We start from the raw sequence: 21,776 nt of genomic DNA, 5'->3' as shown, positions 1-21,776 counted from the left end.
AGGCTACTGTTCCGCAGATCTTGACTCGAATGCATTCGGCGCGTCCCGAGTGCGGCGCCGTGCCATGTGTGTGAGACCCGCTGCCGACACTGTGTCGGGGAGCGGCAGTGTCGGAGCCGGAGGCGCCTGCCCGGCTGGAGGACAGGGTGATGTCAGGGGTGTCAGCCTTGAACCTGCTGCCTGCCGGGGTCGCAGGCATGCCGCCGCTCACAGGTGGGGCAGGTGCACGCCGGCTCAGGTGTTGCCCGTGCCGGATCGTTCCGCTGGGGAGCAGCTCCGGCTGGTGAACACTGAAACTGCGCGCCTTTTTGTGCAAGCGCAGGACTGTTAAGTGCGTTAGCTCTTATTCAAAATAAATGTGTCAACTGCTAGGCACTGCATGGAGCTCAATTCGTGAGTTTGACGCACCACAAGCCCGCTGGCTCTCGTTGTTTTTGGTATTTGGATGTGTGCGCATTATAACGCAATTTACGAGCCCTTCATGTCCGCTACATCTGCGCTTCTCGTCGGCATGTTTATGCGTGCCTCTTAAGTTTGGAAACTGCAATTCACGGAGCATATTACCATCGCGTGTTCCTCACGTCGATTAGTCAATTACCCTGTTTACATGGGCAGCTGTGATTCTAATGGGATTCTTCAAGTACTTCACCTTTTTTAGACGAAGAAAAATCTCCACCGCGAGCGTTTTATGTGCAGTACGAAACGGGCACAGCCAGCTCACGTTAGCAGAATTGGTCAACTTGGAAATCATACAACCCAAACAACATTTTTAGCACCAAAATGATGAGCAGGCAATTAACATTATTAATTTTGTCGTTTCGACCATTGCTACTCACAGTGCTCGCATGAGCGCCTATCATCTTCAAGAAATTGCCATCTGACAGTATTATAATTTCGGCAACAAACCAGTAACGCGATTTTTAACACGCAGGCAGCACATGATTTATAACGCGTACTAAAAGGTCAACGTAAGGACCAAATCACGGACATAAGAGAAACCAAGAATAGCATCCCAGTTCTGCACATTCGTGTCTCTAATTATCTATTGGTGCGCTGAGCCTTCGTACATAACACAATTTTGATCATTATTTTCAAATATTTAATGACTTACGGCACATCGCGCGCAGACCAGAAAGGCGCCTACACTCTTACCTTATCATTGCACTTCTTTCGACTTCTTACTTTATTATTGCACTCCTAATTTATTTCCAGTTGTGAAGCTTAAATTGATATTTCCACACAGACAACACAGAGAAAGACCCAACAATATCGGCTGAACTGAAGCATCTCCAGCAACCTTAAAAAACCGACCAAGCCACGGGAATCCAACACCGAAGCCAAGCCAACGTTTTCGGCACGGTACATTAATGTCTAGTAGTGCACCTCATACACAAGTCTGGATAATGCGATTCGCACGTATTAGAACCAGACGCATTGTGACGACAATGTCGCTTAAGCTACAACACTTGGGTTCAATTAATATGAATACTCCATTGCCGTGAGATCCTGCCATCATGTCGTGCGGAGGGACTGTCGCAGCACCATCTTAAAGTAGTGCACCTCTTGTACAATTCCGAGCGAGGCCTGAAATCGCTCTGACATCCAGAAACATACTCTGCCGAGATAATATGCCGACAGCAATCCTCGGGTAACGGACCAAGCCCCAGAAAACTAGGACTGAAGCAAGGCCAGCGTTCTCGGTACGGTACATATACGTCTGTTAGCGTAGTGCACCTCACACACGAGTCCGGATAATGCGATTCACACTTACTAGAACTTAACACATCGTGCTGACAATGTCTGTGGAACTGCAAGACTTCGGTCCGGTAAATAAGACCCATGCATTGCCGTGAGATGTTGCCATGATGTGCGGGCGGACTGCAGTAGCACCCTCTTCAAGAAGTACACCTCTTGTAGAATTCCAATTGGCGAGACCAAAAAACCGCTCTGATATCCAAAGACATCCTCTACCGAGATAATATGCAAATATCAATCATAAGGAAACGGACCAAGCCCCGGAAATCGAAGACCGAAATAAATCTCATGTTTTCAGTACGCTACGTATGCTTTAACTGGCGCAGTACACCTCATACCCGGGTCCGGATAGTGCAATTCACACTTGCTAGAAATAAATACGTCGTGCGGACAATGTCCGTTCGGTTACAACACTTCGGTTTAATGAATAAGACCCATGCATTGTCGTGAGATGTTGCCATCATGTGCGGACGGACTGCAGTAGCACCCTCTTAAAGTAGTGCACCTGTTGTATAATTCCGATTGGCGAGACCTAAAAACCGTTCTGATGTGCAGAGACATACCCTGCCGAGATAATACGCCGACACGAACCCCAAGGAAAGAAGCCAAGCCTCGGAAACCGAGGACCGAAGCAAAGGCAACGCTTTCGGTACGGTACATTTACGTTTATTCGTGCGGGGCACCTGAAACTAGAGTCCCTATAATGCGATTCACACTAAGTAGAAATAAACACATTGTGCCGACAATGTTGGCTGAGCTGCAATACTTTGGTTCAATGAATAGGACTCATGCACCATCGTAAAATATCACCAGTATGTGCGGATGGACTGTAGTAGCGTCTTCTTAAAGTAGTGCACCTCTTGTACAATTCTAATTGGCGAGACCTAAAAACCGCTTTGACATCCAAAGACATACTCTGCCGAGAAAATGTGCCAACAGCAATTCTAAGGGGGCCGACCAAGCCCCGGAAACCGAAGACCGAAGCGAGGCCAACGTTTTCGGTACGGTGCATACATGTTTATGAGCGCAGCGCACCTTATACACGACAGTACTATCTCGGTAGAGAGTGTTCTTGGATGCCAGAGGCGTTTTCAGGTCTCGCCAACTGGAATAATGCGAGAGGTACACTACTTTAGAGGGGTTGCTTCTATGGTCAGTCCGTGCAACATGATGGTGATATCTCACGGCAATGCATGAGTCTTGCTCATTGAACCGAAGTACTACATTGTCGTTACGTGTTTACTTCTAGTAAGTGTGAATCGAACTATAAGGGCTGGTGTTTCAAGTGCCCTGCGCCAATAAACGTATATGTGGCGTACCAAAAACGTTGGCTTTACTTCGGTCTTCGGTTTGCGGGGCTTGGCCTATTTCCTTGGGGCTGCTGTCAGCATATTATCTCGGTAGAGCATGTATTTGGATGTCAGAGCGGCTTTTAGGTCTCGTCAATTCCAATTATACAAGAGGTGCACTACTTTAAGAGGCTGGTACTGCAGTCCGTCCGCACATGATGGCAACATCTCACGACAATGCATGGGTCTTATTCATTGAACCGAAGTGTTGTAACTGAACCGACAATGTCCGCACGACATATTCATTTCTAGCAAGTGCGAATTGCACCATGCGTGCCCGTGTATGAGGTGTACTGCGCCAGTTAAAGCATATGTTCCGTACTGAAAACGTGGGATTTATTTCGGTCTTCGGTTTCCGGGGCTTGGCGTATTCCTTTGGCATTGTTGTTGGCATATTCTCTTGGTAGAGCATGTCTTTGAATGTCAGTTTGATACGGTTTGGATGTTCCGGCACGGCATATATACGCTGATAGACGTATATGTGCCGTACCTGACTTTGCTTCAGTCTTCGATTTCCGGGGCTAGGTCCGTTTCCTTAGGATTGCTATTGGCATATTATCTCTGTAGAGGATGTCTTTGGATGTCGGAGCGGCTTTTAGGTCTCGCCAATTGGAATTAAACAAGAGGTGCACTGCTTGAAGAGGGTGCTACTGCAGTCCGCCTGCACATGATGGCAACATCTCACGGCAATGCATGAGTCTTATTCATCGTACCGAAGTCTTGCAGTTCCACCGACATTGTTAGCACGATGTGTTAAGTTCTAATAAGTGTGAATTGCATTATCCGGACTCGTGTGTGAGGTGCACTACGCTAATAGACGTATATGTACCGTACCGAAAACGCTGGCCTTGCTTCAGTCCTATTTTCCCGGGGCTTGGTCGTTTCCTTTGGATTGCTGTTGGCATATTATCTCGGCAGAGTATGTCTCTGGATGTCAGAGCGATTTCAGGCCTCGCTCGTTGGAATTGTACAAGAGGTGCACTTCTTTAAGAGGGTACTACGACAGTCCCTCCGCACGACATGATGGCAGGATCTCACGGCAACGGAGTAGCCATGTTAATTGAACCCAAGTGTTGTAGCTTTAGCGACATTGTCGTCACGATGTATTTGGTTCCAATAAGTGTGAATTTGTTGGCTCAGCGCACCAGCAGATAATTCGAGACACGAATGTGCAGAACTGGGATACTATTCTTGGTTTCTCGTATGTCCGTGATTTGGTCCTTAGGTTGTCCTTTAAGTACGTGTTATAAACCGTCTGCTGTCTGCGAGTTAAAAATCACGTTACTGATTTGTTGCCGAAATAATAATAGTGTCAGATGGTAATTTCTTGAAGATGATAGGCGCTCAGGCGGGCATTGTGAGTAGCAATGGTCAAAACGACCAAGTAAATAATGCTAATTGCCTGCTCGTTATTTTTGGTGCTAAAGATGTTGTTTGGGTTGTATGATTTCCAAGTTGGCCAATTCTGCTAACGTAAGCTGGCTGTGCCCGTTTCGTACTGCGCATAAAACGCTCGCGGCAGAGATTTTTCTTCTTCTAAAAAAGGCGAAGTACTTGAAGAATACTATCAAGGAAATATGAAGTTATGTCACGCTGGTAGACCAACTGGCAAGGAAGCAGGGACTGGAATATTTGTTTTCGATGCAGTTAGGCTGTTTGTTGCTTGTCAGTTTAATGTGTGTGAGATAGGTAACTCAGTAATTCCTGCATGATGCAAGGGATCGACAAATATAGACAATAGATCATTGCAGTCAGTGCAGAATGTGAACTATTTTAATGATGGGACCAAAATTGCCCAGTGATGGTTTCAAAATGGCAAGAAAGCAAATGTGAGCACTGGATGAAAATAGCTGTCATCACTACTCTGTCAAATCCAGGTTTGTGTACTTCATGTGGAAGAAAACAGTGCATAAACTAAGTAAACCTAACCTAATGCCACATGATGTGCAGAGAACATTGTGGTGCACATCATTACCTGCTTTTGTACTGGTGAGTAAATATGTTACCTTGGTGCTTTTTTGTGACACATATCTTTGCAAACCATGAGGTGGATAATTGAGCTGTTGTTATAATTAATCATTTGTTATGAATTTTGAGCCCAGATTGCTTTTGTCATGACAGCTCTGGGGCTGATTCACATGTTATGATCTTTGGACTGTGCGAACACAGCTGTTTGTGCCACCTAGCCATCAGTCCATATCAGCCAATGCTGTTGACTGCAAGAATATCAAAGCAGTATTTCAACCCTATTATGTCAAGAAAGCAAATAGCTGCATTCTGACTTGCCAGTCCATGCCAAGTCTAAATGGCAATGCTGCCCTCAGGTACTGATGATGCATTAGATGGGGAAAGACAACATAGTTACACAATATTTGCCACTAACTATGTAGCATTCATGAGTCATTTCTGTAGCTTAGCTCACTGTTGCAGGCTGCTCATACATGCATTAGTGTGGGAGTAGGTAATGTGTTTCTCGGGCTGCACAAAGTAGATGACATGATGCTGGGTGGCATACTGATATGAGTGTGGTAAGTTTGTGAGTGTCATTGGCCAGTACAAGAAAATACTGATTTCCTGCTAGCCAAAGTTTCCCGCTAGTAAAAATTTGCATATAGCACTGCTTATGTGACAGATTTGGCAGTGCTGACTGCGCAACTCTTGTGTTTCAAGTGCTATGGCTTGTGCTGTGGCTATAAAGCCTATGAGTCCCGCACAGATCATTTTTCCAACGGAGTCCACCTTCCTCCTCGCCCTCATAGCTGTCTCGCGCCCACCATGGCTCGTGACATTCGCCATCCATACGCAGAGTACCGGCTTTTTTCTTCTTGTTTTGTTCAGTTAGCCTCAAAAGCGCAGTTTTCGCCCATAATCCGTTCCTTGATTCGAACTAAGCGGGATCGAACTATCGACCGTTAATCCGACGTAAAGCCGGTTTCGCCCATGTAAACGCCCCTCGCCGAGAGGGTTAACGTCGCATGATCCGTTCCGATCTTAATTCGAATTATCCTCGGCTGCCGATGTAAACCGGGTAATTTACCCGGTAATTTACCCGGGTAAAATGTTTAATGACCAGGCTACTGCCAGCTCGCACGTGGCGCAGCTACGCACGCCGCGCGACAACGGCCGGGCTGGGCCCAGCTCAGCTCAGCTCAGCTCAGCTCAGCTCAGCTCAGCTCAGCTCGGCTCAGCTCAGCTCAGCTCAGCTCAGCTCAGCTCTCAGCTCAGCTCAGCTCAGCTCAGCTCAGCTCAGCTCAGCTCAGCTCAGCTCAGCTCAGCTCAGCCCAGCCCAGCCCAGCCCAGCCCAGCCCAGCCCAGCCCAGCTCAGATCTGAGCTCCCGCCGGGTGGGGCGGCCGCTCGCCGAAGGCCGGGGGCGTGGTAGGAGACTGGCCGGTCATCGGCCCTCGCTGGCCGGATGCCGCCGTTCGCACGTGCTGGCAGCGGCGCGGCTCAGTCCCCGGCCGGCGTCCCCGCTGGTCCGGCTCGGACATCGTGAGCACCCGCGGCAGGCTGGGACCCGCGAACGCCCTGCACCTTTGCGGTGGGCCAGCTCACGCCGCGGGGTCTCCACGGCGACTTCGGGTCAGCCGCCCGCGACCTTGGCGAGCGGGTGAACGCTGCCCCCGTGCAACGGTCCACCGCGTAGCCGCGCGCAACGCGGACGGCGCCGGCCGGTGCCGAGTGGACGGCCGCCGCTGCGACCGGCTCTTGCCGGCGGGCGCCAGCTGTAGTCGGCCAGTGCCGCGCGCCTCCCCGGCCTTCCGCCAGCCGGCCACGTCACGCCATGGTCAGAGTTCCGCGCGCGCCGACCGGACGCGCCGCCGCGCTTCGGCGGCCGTTCTGCACCAATTTCTGCTTGACTTGTTTTGCGGGGTACAGGTAATTATACAGAGACCAACGGTCAGTGCCCGGGCCGATCAGCGGGGATGGTAACTTGTTTGCGCCGTTCTCGCTCCATTGGTGAAAATATGTTTGGTGAAACATGTGGAATGGAAAACACCTTGATGGGCTTTCCCAGCGCAAGGGGGGGGGGGGGGGAGGGGCCAGTGATGCGGCCTTTGTTCACCGTGTCCAGCTCCGCGGCCTGGGGATGTTTTTTAGTGGCGGGCGGCGGCGGCGGCCGGACCTGCCGACCGGCGGGCCGCACCGCCCGGGGCGCTTCCGTCGGCGGGCAGTGCGGCAAGGCCGCCGCGTGTCTCGGCCGCTGACTCAGCTGGCGTCAGCTCCTGGAAGCAGCGGCCGGCGGCTGCCGCTGTGACGTCACTGGCGGCAGCCCGGCCGGCCGGCCGCGAGCGTGGCTTCGGTCCAGCTCCGTCAGGTGCGGCCGCGCGCTCCGCTTGGCTGCGGTGCGCATCTGAGCTAGTCGTTCTCCGTCTAATGGAAATGGCACGAACCAGTTTGCTGGGTATTATATGGTGTTATTCGTACAGGGTATTATTCGGTGCATTGAGAGCCGCGTTGCTCATGGTATGGCGTTAGCTTGAGATCGTTCACCCGATAGACCAGGTCGTTTACCTTGGCATTTTAGTGCAGCGTTCTTTCGCATTTTTTCACGAACTGGGCGTTTTGCCGTTCTGCCAAGTTTCACCACGTAAAGGGCAGTGTAATTCCTCCCAAGTTGAGAGGGGAGGGGGAGAGAGCCATTTTTGTTGGCTTCTTTTGAGGCACTGTGCCGGATGATAGTTCATTTTGGTTGTTTCTGTTGGGTCACTGTCGATGGGGCAAATCAATTTTCCAAAGCTGGGGCTCAGCTCTCCCCCGCCTCCTCATTTATATGCCCTTGCAAGATCATTTCCTCTGTCGCCAGTAGTGCCGGAAACATGCCGAGCCACAACTGAACAAAAATGTCGCCGTGTAGGTTCACCGTCCTTGAACCGGCGTCTGTCGCCGAAGCGACCGAACCCGTCACCACGCTCCGGCTCTGGTACCGTTACACGACAGTCCATGCTGAAGGACCTGTCAAACTGGGGGACCGGGCCGACGGGAGCAGCTGGATTGCCTCACGAAAAAAGCGCTCCTGAGCCTCCGAACCGCGACGTCCAGCTAGCTATGGTGGAGGTGCTGCCGTCGTCAGCCGTCGCGGTCGCGAAGCCTCGCCGTGATCTGTCCGCGATTTAGCGCCGACCAGATGCGACAGGCGGCCGCCTGCCGCGCGCCGCAGCCGCTGCGCTGCGCCATCAGACGGCGATGCCAGTCGGGACTGCGCCCTCAGGCGGCGGTGCCAGTCGGGACAGCGCCCTCAGGCGACGGTGCCAGTGGGGACAGCGCCCTCAGGCGGCGGTGCCAGTGGGGACAGCGCCCTCAGGCGGCGGTGCCAGTGGGGACAGCGCCCTCAGGCGGCGGTGCCAGTGGGGACTGCGCCCTCAGACGGCGGTGCCAGTGGGGACTGCGCCCTCAGACGGCGGTGCCAGTGGGGGGGAACAGCGCCCTCAGGCGGCGGTGCCAGTGGGGACAGCGCCCTCAGGCGGCGGTGCCAGTGGGGACAGCGCCCTCAGGCGGCGGTGCCAGTGGGGACAGCGCCCTCAGGCGGCGGTGCCAGTCATGACTGCGCCCTCAGACGGCGGTGCCCTCAGACGGCGGTGCCAGGCGATGCCAGCCAGCTGCGCTCACATCAGCGCCAGTCGAGGGCTCTGTCGCCGTGTTCGGCTGTCGGCAGACCAGTTCAGACCAGCTGCCGGACATGGCGCCGACCGGGCGTGTGTCTGACCGCCCGGTCCCCGTATTCGTTCTCAGGCTGGCGTTGGTAAAAAGGCTGAGCTCCCGCTGCTGGGAGCGCTCCGGGCGCCGGTGCGGTCGCTGCGGGTTGACAGTGTGCGGACCGCTAAGTAGTGCCTTGGAACTTTCCCGAAAACTGCGACCCCACATAGAATATGTTCTCGTTGCGGCGGCGATCACCGCGCGCAATAAGGAGCGCTTCGCTGCCGCTGCGCCCCGACGATTGAACCAGCTTCCTCTCGGCTGCACGGCGGGTCGGTTCACTGCAAGCTGCGCAGCGGGCATCCTCGGGCATTGCATGCGCGCTGTATATATGGACAGCAGTCTGTATAGGTGTCGGACTGCCAGACGCGGAAATCGGAGAGGCAGCGAGATGCCTCTGCTGATGCGACCGCAGACAATGCTGCCAGCCTCAGGGTCGCCGCTGGGGCTGACTCGCAAAACGACATAGGCTTTGCCAAGGAAGTGCTGAACTTTTTTCTAGCAAATCACGGAAATGCGCGCTTAGAAATATAAGCGGCGGTAACAATCAGGCAGAGAGATTGTCTACCTAGACAATGCCGCTTTGTTGATAGCGTAAGCTCGTTATGCTTTTTGACTGCAAAATCCAGCTCCAGGTCTAGTTTAGCAAAGCGATGTCGCGGTGAACATACATTTTGGTACCACTGGTGCGGACGATGATTAACAACATAACTCGTGCGAAACATCTTAAGCATCGCGCAATAGGCAAATACGCACGTCATGCGAGTGTTTTCAAGGCTGCATGAAAACCGCACTGGCCGCCGGTCGCGGTAGTTTTGCAGCAAAAACTTCTCACCACGCGAACGGTTGATATATGCGCTAATCTCCAAACTCAGGGCCGGTTACATGCGTTCGTAGCCTTTGCCTGCTTATTAGTATTTAGTAGCTCTCTGGCTACTTATGCGAGGTCAGGAGGTCGTAGGATAGTTTTGCTCAGTCTCCGGTAAATCCCCCAACGCTGCCAACAGTCACCGCCCGATCGGCTTCGATGACATGCTGCAAAACGCGACTGGATTACGAAAGTCGTTTGTGGGTAACAGCTGGCATGTTCGGGACTAGCTGCTGAGGACCGTATAGCTCGCTGCACCACGCCAGCCCGGCCCCGCTCGTCGCCCCCACGTCAGGGGCTGGCGCGGCTTGCGGTGGATTTCGGTGGAATCGCTGCACGTGTCCCATCGCTCGGTGTCAGCGTCACGTCGAGTAATTGGGCAGGGTGAAGGACGGACGCGGCGTAAATCTGCCACGCAAGTCTTTATGCTGCAGCGGGAGAGCAGGGGTGGGTGCACCGAGGGTGGATGGCTCCCCTCCCCTGCGTCCGCCGCCTCCCAGGTCTGGAACGTCCGCCCAGCAGCGTGGTGCCGTCACGGTGATGGAGCACCCCTGCCCGTCCCCTCCCATACACTTCCCATGCCAGGCGGGGTATGGCCTTCACACTGACCGCCGTCTGCCTCGGCCCTCCCTCCCCGCCGCCGCTGCTGGCGCCGGCAGTGAGGGCGACGAGACGGCACAGGGCGGTCGTGTACCGCGCCGTACACGACGCGGTACACGACGCCAGTACACTGCTGACTCAACCGCACGCAGAACGGCACGCAGTATGGCACATCGCCAACTCACGGAGTGGCGCCTCGCTAACTCGAGCGTTCACTGTGTGGTACATCGCTAACTCAGCTGCTCACAGCGCGGAACATCGCTAACTCAGCTGCTCACAGCGCGGAACATCGCTAACTCAGCTGCTCACAGCGCGAAACATCGCTAACTCAGCTGCTCACAGCGCGGAACATCGCTAACTCAGCTGCTCACAGCGCGGGACATCGCTAACTCAACTGCTCACGTCGTGTTGCGTGGCCAGCACGGCTGTTCACGGTTTGGCACCCCAGGCACTCGTCATCACCGGCCGCCGGCACCAGACTGTCTCCGGCTTTAGCGGCGCCTGACCCTTGTTAGGCTGCATGCTTCCTTAACTTGTTTATATTGGGAGATGTACGATGTGTCAACATCGCGCACGACGCGTAAGCACTGCCTGACGGAAGAGGTCGGCACAAGCTTATTCAGTATGGCAGGCCGACTGCTGCAGTGCAGCTGCCTCGAATCAGTTATGCTACGTGCTATGCTCGTGGCCCGACTGTCCCTCCCCTGGCATGGTCAGGACCCGTTGTTCTTTGCTTCGATGGTGCTGGGCGTTCTGTCCACTGACGACGCGTCCACCGCCCCTGCTTCTAACCATCCCCTTCGTTCGGCGCGTCTGCGTGTCTGGAGAGCGCGCCCAGATCACCCACAGCTCAGGCGCGCGCTGGCCTCGGGTCGCGGCCCACGCGATCCTCCACCACGAGCCCCCGCCACTCCGGCCCCGCCACTCCGGGCCCCGCCACTCCGGCCCCGCCACTCCGGGCCCGCCACTCCGGGCCCCGCCACTCCAGGCCTCCGCCACTCCGGGACCCCGCCACTCCAGGACGCAGCCCAGGTTGCGACATGACGCACAGTCCGCGGAGCTGCGCGTGTCTTCCGCCTGCCGATTTGACGGCGGAATTTCGCCGAGCGACTGAAACCCGTTTGAGGCCGGCGTGGTATGCGCCGTGTCCAGCGCGGCTGTGCGTCGCACGCCGAGCCGGCATTGACCTCACCTGTCGAGTAGCGTTACGGTCGGTTGTACATTGACACCCGGTGGCGCCCCTCCCCCCCCCCCTCCCCCGCCCCGGTGGTGCCTCTCTGGAGTGACGCTCTGACGGCGGCTACCGAAGCCCTGGTGGTGGGAAGTGAGGCCCTGGCGGGAGCTCTGACGTCCTGACGGCGGGTATCGAAGCCATGGCGGCGGGAAATTAGGCCCTGACGGGAGCTCCGACGCCCTGACGGCGGGTATCGAAGCCATTGCGGCGGGAAGTGAGGCCCTGACGGGAGGCTCTGACGCCTCGGCGGCGGATACTAAAGCCGTGGCGACGGAAAGTGAGGCCCTGACGCGAGGCTCTGACGCCTCGGCGGCGGATACCAAAGCCGTGGCGACGGGAAGTGAGGCCGTGACGGGAGGCTCTGAGGCCTCGGCGGCGGATACCAAAGCCGTGGCGGCGGGAAGTGAGGCCGTGACGGGAGGCTCTGAGGCCCTGACGGCCGGCACCGAAGCCCTGGCGGCGGGAAGTGAGGCCCTGACGGGAGGCTCTGACGCCTCGGCGGCGGATACTAAAGCCGTGGCGACGGGAAGTGAGGCCGTGACGGGAGGCTCTGAGGCCCTGACGGCCGGCACCGAAGCCCTGGCGGCGGGAAGTGAGGCCGTGACGGGAGGCTCTGAAGCTCTGACGGGAGGAACTGGCAGCGCGACGAACAATGCCGTTGCTCAAATGGCCAGCCCTGAGATCCCCGACGAGACATTCTGATAGGTCGCACGCAAAATTTTAAAATGGGGGCCAGAGGGGACCCAAGCCAGAGGGGGACCCAAGCTTTTTCGCTGAAAACCGAGTAAGTGTGCCACACGCCCGCACAATTTAAGTGCGACATAGTACATCACATGTTCCCTGTTTTCTCATTTGTGCATGTCTACTTGAAATGTTTCTCTGTCGGCATTTGGTCACGTGCTGTCCCGGAGCTATTACATGCGTGCGCTCCTGAGTACTGACACACTGACGCCAGAGGCCGGGTCTCTGACGGCAGATACTGTGATAATACCGACATCAGTTGTCCCAAAGACAGAACTCGGCGTTCAGACAGCACGCTCCTGTATTGGCCGCCCCGTAGGTGAACTGAGACCCCAGACGCCAGCGTGCCTCGTTCCCCGCACATAACCGGTTTTTGCCTCTTGTATACAGACCTTCCGCTGTCCTTTTTTGTCGTCATTTCTGGAATCCTTGTTGGTTTAAGGGCTAACGTAACGAACTGATCGTGCAACCCAAGGTCAGTGGAGGTCAGCTTCCCCCGCCGCTTGTGCGTGGTTAGCTGTTGGCCGGCGGGCGGGCTCTCTTGTGACGAGCGGAGGGGCTCGTTTTGTGCGGCCCGACGCCGGCGCCCTCCCCGGCGGCGTGTCTGATGACTAACCCGACCCTCGCTGTGCCCGTCTATTAGCCTGGCGCGTTGTTTTTTCCGAATGTGCCGCTCTCTGGCGGCCATGGAACTGAACGGCGCATGCCGGAGCCCCGCCAGGTCAACGCACGCCGTCGGATTTCGTCACCTGTGTAATTGTGCGCGGCCGCGAAAACGCGCGCGCCGCCGCGCCGGCGCCAGGCGGCGCCAGGCGCGGGTCGCCACCTTTATGGCCACTTCAAGTTCAACGAACGGCGCGCGAGGCGCCGGTGCGTCCATATCCCTCCCGCCGACCTCGAGAGCAACGAGTAAGGTCGCCGCGAACGTCGGCCGTGAGTCAGGACGGCGTGCACGGTTTCGCGGGGAACGCTCTCATTACGGCCGCCGGCGGCCGGCGCGAACGGGCGACTCGCAGAGGGAATGTGGCGCCGACAATGGAGGCCCGCAGCGCCAGCGGCCGGCTACCGCGCTTTTGTAACGGCCGCGCCGGCCGAGGCGGAGGTGGGGACATCCTCCCGCCGATGACGCAACCGGCGCCGCGTTTCGCCCTCGCGCGGTGACGCCAACGGCGGGCCGTTCTCGGCGGTGCGTCGGCGGCGTCGCGGCGGCGGCGTCGCACGCCTCGGCGGATGGGCTCCGGCGCGGAGGGCGGGAGGAGCGCTGGCGGCGGCTGGCGGCGCGGCCCGAGTCGCTTCGAGGCGACGCCGGACGCGCGCAACCGGCCCAGCTGTCGGTGACTAGTGTCGAGCCTCTCTGACACGCGAGATCTCTATGGCTGTGAGCACGTGACCGATGTCCCGTTAAGCAGGCGCGGCGGCTTCTCCCTCGCACCTTCTGCAGCCACTGGTGATAGACGTCGTTGATCGTCTCATTTTGGGCTGATGAACAGGCCATTGTGTGGTTCGAATTCGTCGAGCGGTACTCAATTTGGCCTCAGGTTGTCGGCCCCGCGCCGACAGAGCTCTTGAAGCGCTGATGATGCACACCTATGCGCTGATGAATGCCGGTCAAGGCGACCGTTGCGGTCGCCCTGGCCGGCTCGCGCACCAGGCTCGGATGACGTCCCGACCTGTCCCGCTGGCCGCCGCAGGCCGCTGGTCCGCGAACGAGTTGGCCTGCTCGGGGCGCTTCAGATGCGATCAATGTTGAAAAGACGGAACTTGTTTTACGGTTGTCGCGACAGGATGTTGATCTGATTGTCTTTAACCGTTCCAGATGCGCGAGATATTCTACCACGACCAGAAGGGCACAGAAGCGTTCTCCGGCTCGCTCAAGTACCGTCACATCCTGGCCGCCATGACGCTGCACCCGATCAAGGTGCCCACGCTGCTGTACAAGCTGCACAACTTCTTCCTGGTGAGTTCGACGACCGACCCGTGAATCTGTGAGTGCCTTGTATCGCGCTGGGGCTCTTGGTTTACCGATTGAAGCCACTGGTATCCTTGGAACAAGTGCGATTAGCGCAGGGCCAAACTTCTCAAGCGTGTTTTGTGGCCGATAGCCAAGGCTCGTGGGAATAGTTTGGCAAGGCAGAGCTAAACATTGAATGTCGATGAAGAGGTCGCCTTCACGGGTATGCCAGGCGTGTGAGCGCTGAATCGCAGGCTGGTTATTCATGTAGCTCCAGCTGCCGGTTTTTGTGCCATAAGTTGGCCTCAGAAATGTTGACCTTGGAACATGATAATGAACAGCATTTCGAACCAAAGCACGTTGTTTGCATTTATATCTTTGGAGATCCTTTCGTCTTTTGTCATCCATGGATGGGACGCCATGACGCCTACGACCACCTTCGGTTCGCTTGTGAGCTTGTAATCTGTCATCCTTTTGTGCCGACATTCCACATAGGGTGGCGAATTTTGAGGGTTTGAGATTGCAAATTCAAGGACGCTTGGGCAAATTAGCACATGCTTATCTTGATTTTCTTCTGGCGGGGCGCAGGCTCAGACTAAACGACCGTAAAGCAGTCGCTTAAGCTAAGTGGAACACCTGTTTTGCGCTAGTTTCAAATGAATCTCGCCCGGTCTTGCACATGCCTGTTCACCTTCAAAGACAGGTAATGCCGGTTACAATCCTGCGCCTTCCCTGGCTATCGTGCGTACAAGCTCGCATGACCGAGCGCTTACAGGCCAGATAACCTCACTGTCTTCTTGGGAACACTTGCGTAAGTTGAGAGCACACTGAGCTTAGCATAGTTGTTCGAAATACCAAATGTGACAATCTGGCTCTTGTTTCAGTTAGCATGCTAATAAGCTAGCCTACTCTTCTGTCGGAACTTGTTCCATTTTCACTCCGTTCCTCATGTCAATCCATTGTACCCTGCCGCTCCAAACTCTGCATTTGTCGCATGTCGTATCGTTCTCGAATGTCTGGGTATTTAATGTTTGCCTGGTCCGGTGTCGTCACGGTGTTTTGATATCACGGCCGACGCCTGGTCCGGTGTCGGTGGCACTCACGGGGTGTGTCCTACGTCGGTGCGGTGCGACGCCTTAAAACCCCCCTCCTCTCCTGTCCCGTCGGGTGCCTGCTCGACATCTTCCGAGGCGGCGGGAGCCTCCCTGGGACAGGACTGTCACGATGCGGACGCGCGAGAGGCTGCCGAGGTCACCTTCTCGCGTCGTCGTTGCCGCCTTTTGACGTCGCCCCGGGGTATAGCACTCGCAGAAAAGCCGTCGAGGGCTCGTTTGCCTTGATGGTGTACGTGGTCATCGGTGCTGCGCTCGGTGAAAAGCGCGAGGATGATATGGAATCATCCACCACATTCACCCAATTCACACGTCTCGGACAGCGCGAAATTCACGTCAGCCATCCATGCAGGCTTACACACGGACAGAGCGTTACCAGGCCGGACCGAGTCCTGGATGAAGCCCCGTTGTGGAGGGGGCGTTCGCTGGCAGGTTGCGTGCTGGCGGCGGGGCCGGCACAGGCGAGTCTGCACCCGTGAGAGCAAGGACGGTGGCTCCAGGCTAATCCCGCATCATCGGGTTCGGAATTCGACGCAGTCGGACAGCTCCCGACGATAAAAGGGGCATCCAATCACGAGAGGACGATTTTTGCAACGCCTGCATGGCCGTATCAGGCGGCTGAAGTCCTTGAGACGGCGGGACTTGACTCGAGCGCGAGGTGCAGTGGCGGTTCGGGTACTGCTATGGAGATGTTGGACAAATCGCCTGCCTGTTGTCATGGAGACGTATTCCAATTAATGATAGAACTATGGAAGCTTGCTATCCTTAACTACGACGCGATGATTTCGTATTGGGCTCACGCGTTGGGCTCAGGGCTTGTGACCTGGTTGACACCGACCTATATCTCCTGTCTTTGAGGGATGCCACCGCACATGTCCACGATGTGCCAATGCTTGCGGGTACGCTGCTCAATGTGTCATGGAGACGTTGCTAGCGTGGTTATACATGGGCGACACCTTTTTGCGTAATCGCCGCCGATCCAAGCAGGAGCGGGACATGAACTCGGCGTGTCAGCGGAGAGCTCCTCTTGGCTGGCCGGCTGTGAAAACCCCGACCGCTCCGCTGGCTTGGCTGTCAGCTCTCGTGCGTGGATCTCCGTCAGTCTCTCGTGTCAGACATCCGCCGGTCCCTCAGATTGGCTGTCAGTCTGGGACGTGAGGTGTCCGTCAGTCTCTGCCGTGTGAGGTTTTTTCAGCCCGCGGCATGAAACTCCTCAATTCGATGCGTGCGGTCGGCGAAAATCTAGAGTGTACCCGCTGCCCATTACATCGAGGAAAACATCGTATGAACCTGGCTGGACTGAAGCCTTTGCTTGTTCAACTGTTCCGCCAATCTGAACGGCTGGGCTGAATGGCACTCGGACCGAAGGCAACGTTCGGACATACATTGACACCGGACAGGACCAGACCTGGAGGCAACGGCTGGGTCATGGCCGTGCCGGATCTCGCCCCCGGTTGCGCTCCTCATGGGCAGGAATGTTTATAACCATCATGTCAGATTTGTGTGTAAAGCTTCTGACCAATTTTATCTGCGGGTGTTTATAGCGCGGAGCTGACGGCATGTGTTTGAGCCGAAAGCGCCGGGGCGTCTCCGCCGCTCGTCCAGAATCAGAGCACAGAAACTGGCCCTGCTTCCTGCCTCGCACACCGCGGCCGAGTGGCCACAAAGCACCACCTGCTAGCCAGGCGGCAGCCAGGTATCATGGCACGCTTCTCGTCGAGCAGCCAAGGAGGAGGCCGCGAAGGCTCACAGCGGCCCATACCGTCCAAGTCTTCTCTGTGCTTGCGAAAGAAGGGACGGAAAAGCCGGCAACGACCTTTGCGGCGGGTTGTGCAGCCGTTTGAGACAAAAAAATTGCAGGTGAAGGTGAACTTCACTGATGACTACAGATCCAGCCGAATAGCCGATTAACACAAGGTTAATACTTTGTGTTGTTTTTTCTCCAGACTCTGGCTGTAAAGGACTGCTCTCTGCAGCCGTTTGTGGTGAACAATATCATCTACATACGTGCTGCAGAATGTGACTGTAGTGGCTGCAGAGTGCGGTCTTTCACAACCGGAGCATGGACAGAAAACAACGCACGAAATTCAGTTACCGACTGTAAATTCCAACCCCCTTCAAGGTTAATATATGTTATACATTGTCATGTCTCTTGTAAAGGACATATGTATGTTTATTATGCTAAGATTTCGTGGCCACTTTTGATCTCTGAGCCACACGGACCTCCGTAATATCATTTTATTTTTAAGCGTCGTCGTCTTCCCAATGATGGGGTACTATAAAGTGCTGGAATAAGGAACAACCGGCATGAGAGGCAACAAGCTTAATTAACATAAAAAGGTGCAGATTTGTACTCATTTGGCTGCCCTGTTCCCTCCCTCCCTTTTTTGGCAGCACGAGTTCTTGTGCTGAAGCTTTATAAGGAATTTATTATGAAGCTTTGTTTATTATTAGCTTTATAGGGGGGTTATTTTGAGAAAGACAACGCTGTTTTCATGTGCACCTTCCTTGCCCGCATATGTAATGAGCATCGCTTCTGTTAGGTAACTGCCAGCGTGTTGTGTTTAATTACATTGTGGCCTCGACGTTCCACTCCGTTTTGTGTCAGCGCACGCGCTTTTCACAAGTGGGCTGTCTCGGGGAGCGTGTTTATCGTAATAGAAAAGAGAGATTTCCTGACGACGCGACTTTGTAACGCGTCCATGCGTGCTTTCTACTGACGTCATCCAACCACCGTCCAACGTCCCTCTCCTGCGAATTCTCGTATGTATGTACGTATGCGTGTGTATGTGTGTGCGTGTGTGTGTGCTTCCGAACGGTTGGCAGCCGGTCCGCCACGACTAATTGGCGATGTGACTGATCTGTGGCCTCTCTACGCCATATCGACTTCCTTTGTCCCCGATGTCCGCATTGTCAGCTTGTGGCATTCCCAGCAATTAGGAGCTGCCAAGGTCGTGTTTGTCCAAGCTCCTGCGTCGTTACAGTTCATGCCCCAAAGCGTCTTCACCCGGGAACTTGATTACTCGCTTACGTTTCCCACCTGCGACGAACCCGGATATGCTTGTGTACCAGGGGCGTTGTGCACGTTGTGATTAGCGTACAAATTAAAAGGAGTGTCTCACTGGGTGCGAGCAGCCGAGTGAAGTAGCAGCTTTTGATTTAGGTAATTATCCTTATCCGCGATGACTTCTGTGAGCAAGGCGCCCAGCGTGCAATAAACTTCCTGCGACCCTTCGTCGGCGCGCTATTTAATACGCCTGGTTGAAGGCTAGTGGATAGCGCAGACAGTCGCGCAAACTCGTGCTCAGCTCGCCCGATATCCAGATTGGTGGCCAGTCGTCACCCATTGATCAGTTGAGAGCGATGCACCACCGGAGCTTGGCAGCGGGCGGCCGCGCAGTCAGTCGGCCTGCGTGCTGCGCGCTCAGAGCCTGTGCAGCCGGCTCAGAGCCCGCTCAGAGTCTGTGCAGCCAGATCAGCTCGGCTCAGAGCTAGACTGGCCCAGCTCAGAGCCAGAGCAGCCCGGCTCAGAGCTCGCTCAGAGTCTGTGCAGCCAGATCAGCTCGGCTCAGAGCTAGACTGGCCCAGCTCAGAGCCAGAACAGCCCGGCTCAGAGTCAGACCAGCTCGGCTCAGAGCCCGCTCAGAGCCCGCTCAGTGCCAGATTAAGACTAGTCCGGCCCAGTGCCAGGTTAAGAATAGCCCGGCTCAGTGCCAGGTTAAGACTAGTCCAGCTCAGTGCCAGACCGGCCCGGCTCAGAGCCAGACTAGCCCGGCGCAGAGCCAGATCAGCCCAGCCCAGAATCAGATCATCCCGGCTCAGAGCCAGTCTAGTCCGGCTCAGAGCTAGGCTGGCTCGGTTCAGAGCTAGACTAGCCCAGCGCAGAGCCAGATCAGCCCGGCTCAGAGCTAGGCCAGTCCAGCCCAGAGTCAGAACAGTCCGGCCCAGAGTCAGATCAGCCGGCTCAGAGTCAGACCAGCCCGAGTCACAGCCCGTGTCGCCAAAGCGGCGCTGCGTCCCGGAGCCGACTTCTGAACGGACGCCTTCGCGGGCCATGTCTTACTGGAAAGAACCTGTTCTAAAACTGTCACCATGCTTTGGATGCACGCGTGCATGACCGCGTCGTGCAGTGGTTTTGTTTTCATTTGTTCGGCCTTGGCGTGCCGAGACATCGTTGTGAACATTTGTACGCGCCCAGCGCGACGTCTTTCCTGTGTAAATGCCCACGCTTCACCACACGCCAGCCTTGAGCGCCTCCTCCGACCGTGGGCGGCGGCCGAGGCGGTTGCAGTGAACTGCGTGCACGTGGCGTGGCGCGGCGTGACCGAGTCCGTGCCCGCGTGTCCGCAGAGCCAGCAGGTGCAGGAGGAGCAGCGTCACAAGGTGGAGCGCTACCGTCAGGTGGTGCGCAGCACGCCGCCCGAACAGCAGAGCGAGCTCAGCCCTCTCACACGCCGCCTCGGTAAGCTGCTCTCACCCGCCGCCTCGGCAGCAGCCCTCTCATCCGCCGCCCCTGTAAACAGCCCTCTCACCCGGCCGCGTTCAGAGCTCCCTCAGCCCTATGACCAGCTTGTCCAGGCTTGGTCACCGCTCACTAGGCTCTGCCCCCAGCTTACTCAGTGCGTTCTGACTTCACCCTGTCATGGCATGAGCTCAGCCTGCCTCGCCCGGCAAACTAACGCGCGCCGTCTGCCCTGCCCTCAACAGGATGCCCATGTCATGGGCGCCATATGACCAGGGTAGTCGGCGCGCCCTGTAGCTCATGTAATCACGATGGTCATCTCACACTGCCCTACCTGGGAAGGGCCCGCGCGACCCATTCTGCAGACGCTGACCATAGTCACCCTCCCCGCCCGAGAGGATCGCTCGCCCCTCTCCGCAGAGTCGTTTCCCTGTCTGGCAGCGGGCTCCTCGAGTGTCTCTGTCGGCGGGGTGGCTGGTCGGCGATGTCGACACCCTTCCAACGCAGCCCCGCCGGGTGCTTCCCTCCCCCCCCCCCCTCCCCGCCCCTCGCCGCAGCGGCGCTCGCTCTGCCCCGCCGCCGACGCGGCATCGCCAGACGGCGGGCCGTCGGCCTGTGAACCCTGCCACCGCCGGGCCGTGGCTCGAGCTCCGTTTGTTGACGGCGCTGCCGGAAACGGCCAACCGTGGGCGGGCCAGGCTGGGCATGGCCCCAGGCGGGGTATCATTCAGTACCCAGACGCTGCTGCGCCTGACGTCACGAACGACGCTGGCGCCGGCCTCGGCCCCGGTCCGTGGGGAACGGTCATCTGTCACAGTGCCCTGGCAGAGTCATGATCGCCCCAGCATAAGAATCCTGGCCTGGAATGCCGGGGCAAAGCGGACCTGAATTCCAGTGTGCGAGCACCCTCTCCAGATGCACAACATGGCTTGGAAACGAAGTGACGCTAGCAACCACGAGGCGGTATGGACCGACTTGACCTGATATTGATGCATGGACGCGCCGCAACAGTTTCCTCTCCCCAACTCCGACACGACATCGTGTGCCTACATGTGACGACCTCCCACGGACGGTGAGAGCGGCGCGCTGGACTCGCCTCGGCTGACGCGCACCCGCGCCGCTCGAGACACCCCTGACCGGCGCCGCTGGGCCTGCAGCGGACCGGCGCGTCGCTGCTTCGATACATGCCCCGATAGCTATTTCGGGGCCGGTCGCCCGGCGGGGTGGACCTTGGTGCGCGGCGAGCGCGCCGCTCAGGGCCCCTCCGAACGGAGCGCGTCTCGCCGCCGCGCGCGACACGCGAGCGGGTTGTCAACGCAGGCGTCATCGGCCCTCGCGTGATGACGTCAGACGCCAGGGACGGACCAGACTTCACAGACGGGTCCAGACGTACGGTGTGTGTTATTCAGGAAAGACGGATGGAATGTGGTTCAGTCATAGCAAACTTAGCAGTCAGTCACGAGTTTAAGCAATGCCGTGTAGGCCTTAGTGTGGAAGCTTCAATGGAGCGTCTGCATATTTTAATGTTCTGCGTCGTACTGTGGTACCTTGTTAAGAAAACCTGTTGGGTGCTGATGTAAAAAGCCGCTCACTGCTGAACTAGTCGCCAATTTTTTCCCATCGCTTGGGACGGAACAACTGATCTTCACCCGATCAGGAGTCCTAATCACTTACCGAAATTGAAATGACGTGTCACACTCAAACACAAAAGAGACTTCTTTTGATTGTGCACTTACACTTTGGAACTAATTTTCCCTATGCAAATTTGGTAAGCTATGGCTTTATTTCGCTTTCGGTGCCGCTCTGTGCCTGATCCATGCTAACAGGCATGGTATCATGTTACGAAAACATTCATTTGCCATCACCGTGGGTGGTGATAGGTGGTGCATTCCTGCAGCATCTTTCATTTCAGCATGAGCCAGCGTGTACTAGTGCACACATGCATTAGAAAGCAGAGTATCAGGCAGCGAATATGGACCGCTAGTGGCTAGACATGCAGGGCATGTGCG

At 56.4% G+C, this 21,776-nt stretch overlaps 1 pseudogene; it reads left to right on the top strand.

Annotated features, from left to right (window-relative positions):
- LOC119102384 (chondroitin sulfate synthase 1-like) overlaps positions 1-21,776 on the top strand; it is a 58,580-nt pseudogene that overhangs the window by 29,605 nt on the left and 7,199 nt on the right.

The sequence above is a fragment of the Pollicipes pollicipes genome, unplaced genomic scaffold (assembly GCF_011947565.3).
Source record: "Pollicipes pollicipes isolate AB1234 unplaced genomic scaffold, Ppol_2.1 Scaffold_5724;HRSCAF=6776_pilon_pilon_pilon, whole genome shotgun sequence".
NCBI classification, from domain to species: Eukaryota; Metazoa; Arthropoda; class Thecostraca; order Pollicipedomorpha; family Pollicipedidae; genus Pollicipes; species Pollicipes pollicipes.
This window is presented reverse-complemented; position numbering and strand designations above follow the sequence as displayed.